This window comes from Lycium ferocissimum, chromosome 4 (genome assembly GCF_029784015.1).
Source record: "Lycium ferocissimum isolate CSIRO_LF1 chromosome 4, AGI_CSIRO_Lferr_CH_V1, whole genome shotgun sequence".
Lineage (NCBI taxonomy): Eukaryota > Viridiplantae > Streptophyta > Magnoliopsida > Solanales > Solanaceae > Lycium > Lycium ferocissimum.
The window spans coordinates 44,820,861-44,830,681 of record NC_081345.1 but is presented as its reverse complement, the minus strand read 5'-3'; positions in this window follow the sequence as shown (position 1 = coordinate 44,830,681).

The following is a 9,821-nucleotide window of genomic DNA, read 5'->3' as shown; positions in this document are numbered from 1 at the left end:
CTTTTCAGTTATAATTGTGGGGCTTGGATCAGTATCTTATGTTTTCAGATATTCACTTAGATGATCTGTGACTAGACTTGTGGGATTTAGGATTTCGGTGCTTGGATGTTTTGGTATTTTGGTTTTCATTTTGTTGTCGAGGATGGTTGTAGATGTTATTTATGGTTGGATGTTAATTTATTGATTAGAAGAACTATTAATGATGCTCCTCTACAAACAACAATAACAACATACTCAGTGTAATTTCACAAGTGGGGTCTGGAGAGGGTAGAGTGTACGCACACCTTACTTTTACCTTTGTGGGGTAGAGACGTTGTTTCTGATTAGGGCCGACTTTTGGGCAAGGCAACTAAAGCCCAAGCTTTAGGCCCCAAAAAATTTGGGGCCCCCATTTTTTACCCATAGGGTTCTATGTTTTTTTTATAAAATATTCAAGAGTAAAAATAACATTTTTTTCATCTAAAATTTATTTTACTTGATATTTTTATTAGGTAGGTATGTATTACTTTGTAATTATATATTAGAATCTAAATATGTCAACTATAAAATATGAATCCAGTTATATATTTAAAAATAAAAAAATAGAAATTAAATTAAATCTTAAGGGCCTCGTTAAAATAAAAAGACTTGATTCTTTTCCAAATGTTTATATTGCATATAAAATAATTTAACAATTACAGAACAATTACCTTACCCGATTTTTTTCAAAATTAAAATTGATAAAATCTTACTTAAATTCAACAATGACTTAAGAAAAATTGAATATATTAACTATATTATTAGAAGAGAAAATTTGTAAAATACTTATTTATAATATTGCATCTCAAAAATTTAGAAAAATAGACTTCAAATACAAGATATATAGTATGAAAAAATAATTCTTTGAGTAAAAAATATAAGGCCTCTACTTGAAGTTTGGCTTTAGGCCACAAATAGTCTTGAGCTGTCCCCGTTTCTGATAGACATGAGAGAAACTACTTGCTTTTATTTATTTATTTATTTATTTATTTATTTTATTTTTGTTTCACATAATTGAGTTTAACTAATGTTTGAATAAGTGTAGTATTATGCTCAACTAAAATGAGTTATGGTTCGGTTGGTGGGTGAAGCTCACTAAGTGCTAGTCACGGCTCTTGAAAGCTAGAAGTCATGACAATTTTAGCATCCAAAAGCAGTATCTTGTGCAATCTTGTTTATGGGTATATAGACTCCATACTTATAAAATTGAGGCTACAGATACATTTTTGAAAAAATTCCTTCTTTCATTCCTCTATCGTGCGATAAAGTTTGAAGTGATAATCTACTCTCTCATCTGTTTCCTCTCATTCATATGATGAGAGCATGTACATTCATTTATGTATTGACCGTGATGTAGCTCTTGAGGTCCAGATTATCCTAAAGGTGTCAACTTGCCCAACTCAGGGAACCGGTTATGGAAAAAACCGTTAGGTTCGGCTCGTGGCTCAGCAGAAAAAACGGAACTTTTTAACTGTTCAATTTCTATTTCCGAATTAAGCTCGGCTTCGGAACCGGTCCGGTTTGGAGTGTTTAAAATATTTTTTTTTTTGTTTTTTGTATTATATATATATATATTATAGTATTTATTTGTATATTGTAGGTATATTTATATATGTTATACAACTTTATAATTAAAGTTTAAATATTTACGTACTAATGTGACCTAACGGCAAGTCGGAATACGGGGAATAATGTTTTTTAGATACATATATATATATAACTTACATATACTTATATATATGTATAACTTAATATATATAGTATATATACTTATTTACTATATATACTTATATATATGTATAACTTAATATATATATATATATACTTATATATATATATACTTATATATATGTATAACTTAATATATATACTATATATATATATAACTTAATATATATACTAAATATATGTATAACTTAATATATATACATATATACTATATATATACTATATATACTTAATATATATAAAATATGTGTATAACTTAATATATATACTATATATATGTATATATATGTACTATATACTATATATACTTATATATATAGGTATAACTTAATGCGCTCTCCGAAGCCACGGTTGATACTTGAACCGTAAGATATCTCGAGCCATTCTGTGAAAGTACGGGATAGCTTGCTTCTTCCACCATGCTAAGACGTCCACCTCATCCAAATGGATTGGTTGATATCTACATTTGGGTGCATCAAATAAAAGTTATATTCATCAAAGTTTGCGGTAGAAGAAGAAGTTGTTTGTGAATGTAAAACTTTTTAAACCCGACAAGCTTTTTGCTACTTTGAGAAGTAGTAGGGGCGTGGAGCAACGGTGTTGCACGTTCTTCCAAACTAGAATAATGAGTAAAAACTTTTCTACACTCATCATCAATAGCGAGGTCGGCTTGATAAAGATGGTTGAGTTCCCGCTTCAATTTCTAAAAATGTATAAATTTGACTAACCAAATTTTTAGTATAAGACAGCTTTAAACAAGGATTTAAAAAGGGAACCCAATATAAATAAAGTTGGGATGGGAAAAAAATACTTCTTAAATTTGATTATCATTTCAAAAATAGCCGCTTGATAACCGGTTTATGTTTATACTCTTGTAAAACTCTAGCTATTTCCGCTAAGTAGGCTAAAATTCCGGTTACCGTGGGATAAAATTGTCTAGAAAAAGCAAGAGTTGCATTATAAAAAATTTCTAAGAGTTCAATACATTCTTTAACATCTTCCCAATGCATAAAATTTAACCAATCCTGACTATCGGTATTATATTTGTTGTGAACTTGTTGTATGGGAATCTATACTCATATGCTTGTTGTAGCATAACGTAAGTGTAGGTTCCACCTAGTCAATTTCTATTTGAATTTTCCTAGGTCTAAGGTTATTTTCCACACAAGCATTCTTAAAATCTCTAATTCTTCCCCTATTGGCATTACGAAAAAGTTAAACGCAACGTTTCTAACTTTTTGAACGTAATCATCAAAATGCTCAAGACCATCTTTAACAATTAAATTTAAAATGTGACAACTACATCTTACATGAAAAATATTTTTTAGAGGAGGGTTTATTTCTTTTTTTAAAAGACCAACCGTCTTTGTATTATTAGAAGCATTATCTAAAGCAATACAAAGTGTTTTTCTATAAATGTTAAAAAATCTCATAATAGTAGACATTGAATCGGCTAAAAATTTTCCATCGTGACGACCTTTTCCTTCGTCATATAAAAAAAGCTATAATTCTTTTTTGCATAACCCGGTGTCATCAACCCAATGACATGTAATAGCAAAAAATCTAAATGGTTAATACTAAGACCCAAATCGGCGGTAAGACAAACATTACAATTTAAAGAATTAAATACGTGGCGCAAATAAAATCTATATTGTTTAAACAAATCTATAACATCGCTCTACAAGTACTTCTAGGAATACCCTCAAATAACGGATTATAACAACGTTGAATGTAAGTAACAAACCCCAAACAGGGAAAGGAAAATGGTAAACAATCATAAGCTACCATTTTAGCTATTTCTACGCGTTCTTTTTTCTTGTCATACTTAAAATTTCTCTTTAAGGTTCGTGGAGTCTATCGTCATTTGAATCCCCCCCACATTTGAACCCCTTTGCTCTCCCAAGCATCCATATGTTTGGTTCTCATATGAGAATTTAGTGTGCAGCTCCACCATCCTTTTGATTTGCTTAAAACTAAATACTTGTCCACATATGTTACATGTAGTGATTGGCTTTCCATTCTTAGTCATAAATTTCCAAATTTTAGTCGTCTTACGGTAGTTCTAGGCGGTTTGTCTTGTGTATGTGATTGTGACGTGTATCTCCTATGATTTTCGGGGGGTTGTGTTTCATCATCATTTAAGTCTTCATTAAAAGTGTCGGTAAAATGTTGTTGCATTGCCTCATGACCTAAAAGTGGATTATTTCCACCAACATCAATACCTACATTAGTACGTTTCTTCCACAAATGTTTCCTCATTAAGCGCACCCCTAACAATACGACTACTACTACGTATGACCACGTCTTAATCTCTTTGACATTATTAAATAGAATTAATTTAAATCACAATCAAATAAATCACAAGAAAATAAATTACAACAAATTAAATTGCGTAAATTAAATTGCTAGAATTAAATTGCGAAAAATAAAGATAGAGTTGGAACGAAGGTACCAAATTGCCGGATTAATTTCCAACAAAGTCAAGGCGCTAGAATTGCAAATCCACCAAAGCTACTTCGATTGTTGCAAAATCACCAACTCACCAACAATATTATAATTGCAAAATTAATAATTGAAAGTTGAAACTATAATAAGACTTTGTGGCTAGTTATTGCAAAATAATTATAATTGAGAGATTGAGATTTGAGAGAAAGATGAAGAAGAGTGAATTGGTGTAATTAAAATGAAAATGAAGAAGGGTTTATATAGAGGGGTGGGGGATGGTTAAAGTGTTAAAAAAAAATTTGGGGGCCAAAAATTAACAAAATGGCCGTTTGGCAATTTGACATTTTTATAAATGGGATTCTAAGTCTAACCCATTTACTTACTGAACCCAACTACTCTCTCTCTCTTTTTTTTTTTTTTTTTTTTTAATTTTCACCTTAAAAGCAAATTCGGCCTCCTAAAATATTGGAATCGGACCGGTATACAATTATACTTAACCGGTTTACCTAATTGATTTAACTGTCCGGTTCTGGGATTAAAACCAATAGGTTAGCCACGAACCGGTTAACACCTTTAGATTATCCCACAGGGTAGGTGCAGGGGCAGGAGATAGGCTCGTGCACGAGTCGTCAGGTCCATGTTACAACCAAACATAGAAAGATAAAACATGAATTTTATACATCAAAAGTATACCATGTAAATAAATGTTATAGCATAACTTTTTTAACAGACGACTTTTATAAATGGATACCGACGAAATAAATATTTAATTCCACCTGTATAATAATCATGAAAAAATGTAAGGTGTACTGGGCTGAAAGCTAATGGATTGTGATGGGGCCTGTCAGAAGAATGTGTAGCGCATGATCCATGTTTTTTTTGAGGATTTGAAGTTACAATGCATTTTTTTGCACGGATTATCTTCCAAAGGTGGTGTCTTTAATTTATTCCCTTCGCTTAAAATATATGATCGAAAATAACCCGAAGTTTTGGTTCAACTACTCGCCTCTAAAAAAAAAAAAAAAAAAAAAAATAAGCCAAGGCTTCGCGAAAATTCGCCAAGCGCAGCGTTTTATGCTTTGCCTACTCCAAATTCTTCCTTTAATTTTTTCCTTCCGCTTAAAATACATGTACTCGAAAATACTCCGGGACGTTAAGGTTTTTGAACCCCCCGCCGCAAAAAATAATAATTTCACAAGGCAAGTCTTCGCGAAAATTCTGCCTTACAAGTTTGCCTTAAAGCAAAGGTTTGTCTTGCAAAATTTTGCAAGACATAATTTTTTTTACTCTGCTGAAATCTTACAAAAGTTAAGCCTTAATGTTGATACAAAATTCTGCCTTGCAATTTATTTTTTTTAACTGAGCCGGAATTCGAACTCAAAATCTCAGGATATTTTAAGTGAAGGCAAAAATTAAAAACCAATAATTTGTGGGCCAAAAATTAAAGACCACTCCGAATAAGGCAATCGTGCAAATTGCCTGTTACAATGGTGCATCTTTTAAGTTCCAACACCCATGGAGGATTAGGCACGTCTCTTCAAGTCTAATCTAGTTTTCTTTTTAAAAGATTTGTTAAAAGTTCCCACTATGGTTTTGACTTGTCTATTTATATTTTTGTGCATGTCTTTTTCACTAAATTAGGGGGCCATATTTTTTTGCAATTATTATTACAAGACATTTCGTATCCAACACTAACATAACATCTACATTTATTTGAATTACACTGGCACTATATTTTCCGTACACCTTGCCATTTATGTAGAAATAAGAGGGTTCAATTGAATTTTCTTAATTGAAAAGTTATACGTTATATATACATTTTTGAATTTCTGGTGAAACGCTAGGGAGATTTATTGTTAGTTATAAAGGGTTCAAAAGTTATTTTACGTCATATGATCAAATTTCAAGTGTGATAATTTAATATATGGAAACAACCTCTCTACCTTCGCATGATAGGTGTAAGGTTTGCGTACACACTATCCTCCTCAGACTCTATTTGTGGAATTACACTGAGTTTGTTGTTGTATTATAATTTAATATATATTTTTAAATTTTCATACATAAATTCATCACTCCGTCACTGATTATCCTCAATCAAACCAGAGTCGCCGACAAAAAGATAAAAGAAAAAATGAAGAAGAAGAAACTTTCTTAGCGTGGGAGGAACTATGTTGATGTTGATTTGTCCACTATTCGTTTGGAGTTAATTAAACTAAACATTTTTAATATGACGTAACCACATATATTTTATGTATATTACTCAAAACATTAACATTTGCTACCAATTTATTGGACTTTCGTTTTTAACAAGTATACAAAGAGATCCTAAGAGGTGAATATAATATTATACTAGAGACTACTACAAAGAGAAAAAGAGATGGATGAAAACATACATTACTCTAGCACACGCGATACTGGAAGTTGTAATGATTAGGTATAATGCTAGAACCTCTTTTAAGCATAAATAATTTCAAATAGTACCACAGTATATATGTTAGTAATTAGCTACACAAAACCGATAACATGGTTTATGTCAGTGTTATCCTCGAGAACACGTTAGTAGAACAAATTTTTGTTGGTTGGTTATATATCTACCGTTCGGCATTCGTTTTAAGGCTTGATTAGGGTGAAGCATAGATATAGTCGATTTCAGGACTCGTATTTAAGCTATAGTTAGAGTTCCTAAATTTTGCAAGTTTAACCGCTTTTAAATCAACTTCAACCGTGCGAGTTTGAAGTTCAGACATACGCGTTTTGAGATTTGTCTTGTCAAAGCCTAACTTCAAATAAGTTGAAAGCTATGGTGTCATTTTAGCATGAAGTTTCGGCCAAATATAATTGAACTTCATACATTTTTGCATGAAATTCAGGTCATATATGACTGAACTCACTTGATAGTAAACTTCTAAGTGATGCATGATTCTTTCACTCTAGCGTGATATTGCTTGTGGACAACACAACAATTTGATTGAAACATGTCTTGACACTTTGCAACAAAAAGATTTAAAACTCCGAAAAGAAAAATAAGAGAGAAAGGAAGAGTAACTCTTAATAAGCTACCCTGCGAAAGTACTTCAAACAATTCAGATTTGCGCTAGGAAGTCCCACTTTGGAGTAAAACGTTTCCTACCAAAGGTGATTTCATTTACAGAGGTGGAATCCGGGACCTCTAATTTAAAATGAAAAAGTACTTACCACCCACCACAACCGTCAGCTGTAATAGAATATTACTACAGATACATTAGTTGCACAAAGATTCATCTGGTGACAGTCGACGACGAAAGTTAAATTGGCAGCAATGCAGGTGCATTTATTATTTTTGGACTTGAACTTATTATGTACTTGAATACAGTTAAATGCACTCAGAGATTGTAATTCTCTATCACAAAATAGTAGTGGTTGAAGTTACTCCACCTACTGATTACTATTTTCTTTAATCTGGATTTGCAATTGGTTGTGGTGCTAAGCACAATAAATCAATATTGACTTTACCAATTACCAGTAAGTCAACATTGAATTTTACTAAATCGAAATAAAGAAAAGTTGGGTACAATAAACACAATTCTACTTTAATAAACTCTATTTAGAGTACGTAGATCAATTACATTTAAAATAAATAATTTAAGATTACGCAAAGTCTTGATTATGTCACAGTTTCACAATAAATAATGTTGAGACTAAATTTGCGTTTCAAATTTCACAATTTTATATTTTTACGTGCTTCAAAAATTAATAAAAAGTTCCTTACATGGCTCCAACGAACAGCATGAGAAAGTCAAGGACAACCACATTATCGTCTTGTATTTTATTTTGTCCAACTTATTGTCAAGCAATACATATTACAAATTTACAATCATAAGATAGGTCAACTTCTTCTCTAGATCACTGGATGTTCAAATCCTATCCATTAAGTAAACAAAAATACACATCATAACAGGTGCGCAATTTTACCTTCATCTAATACGAGAGTGGGAATTTTTAAAAATAAAATTACATGCAAACGATGTTAATATCAATTCAATAAATATATATAAACGTATTTTTATATAAATTTTTATATATAATGTTATTTAATTATAGTACTATTTGCTATTTCCCATATACCAAATATTTGTGCTTAGTGAGAGGGAGCTTTTAGTTGAGATTCTTGAAAGGCAATTCAACATTTAATGTTTTATCAATGAACAATGTTTTACTTTTTTGTTTTTAAAGTTATAAGTTCATATCAATTATTGCACTTTTTTTGTGAATTTTTACATATAAATTTATTTTTCACACCAAAAGTATAGAGTTAAGATGAATGCGGCATGAATACTCTGCATCCTCCTCTGAGTGCGAAGTGCCTTAGACAACACTATCACAAATTTACTATCACATCAATGATAATTATGACTCAGTTCGAAATACATTAGCTAATTTTGCACTGACTTTATTTGAGTCTATTACAAATATCTTCACCTTTATGGGACTTAAATTTGACATCTCACACAAACCAAACTTTTTTTTTTTAAAACAAAATAAAGAGCAACGTGACAACAAAGAAGGACCAAATTTAGAAGAGGGTCCCCATTTTCCCATTTTATCCGTTCCCTTTTCTTAAAGGTTCCTCAATCGTTTAGCATCACTGTCTGTCTGTCTGTCTACCACATCACATTATAGTAATGTTGTTTTGACAATTTAAAGTTGTCTCCCACAACACCTTCCAACTCTAAAATATTAAACTTTTTCGTAAAAGTAATTACCAAAAACTGTTTTTCATCTTTTAGTTTTCACTCGATATTTGTCCTAAATAATTTAGATGAGGATTGACTTATTTAGGGAGTCAAACAACTCTTTCTTTGATTATGAGTAGTCTAACTCTTTTCATATCTTGTGAATTATTAATTTTGTATATTTATAGTGTTTTTTATGTAGTTGTCAAATATATAAAAAATGTTTATAGAATATAAAAAGAATCTGTGAGATTTGAGAAAAAAAAAGCTGTTTGACTCTTCAAATAGGTTAACTTTCATATAAATTGGGACGGAGATAATACTTATTTGACCTATTTTGGAGGTTAAACTCGAAATCGTTTATTAAAAATAAAAGAATTAATACTTATCACTCAACATAAATTTGATGGTAACTATCAAGAAAGAAATAATAACATTTTTGTTCTCAATTGATGAATTCTAACTTTGCTACTGGTGATATTTCACTAAGCTATTTAACTAAAATATGTATTTTCGATCCTTATATAAGAAATATCTTATATTTTATTATTAATTATCTTAAAAATATGAAGTAACATTACAAATTTAATATAACAGATGAGTAATCACATAATTTAGCAATTAATAATTCATTAAAGCTATAAAACTTCACGAACTTAAAAATCAAAAGTGCACGTCATATATAGTTGAAAGCCATATATTCTTAATCATATACAATAAAAATCAAAATCATAATTTAATACTCTCTCCGATTCAAGTTATCTGCTGTGGTTCTCTTTTACATGTCCTTATGAAACATTAATTATGAGAGATTTTAACTATTTTACCCTTCACAGATACTTGAACAATCATAACATCCCCTTAATTGAGGTGTTTGTAGTCTTCAAGACAATAATGGCTCGTTTGGTAAGAGGGATA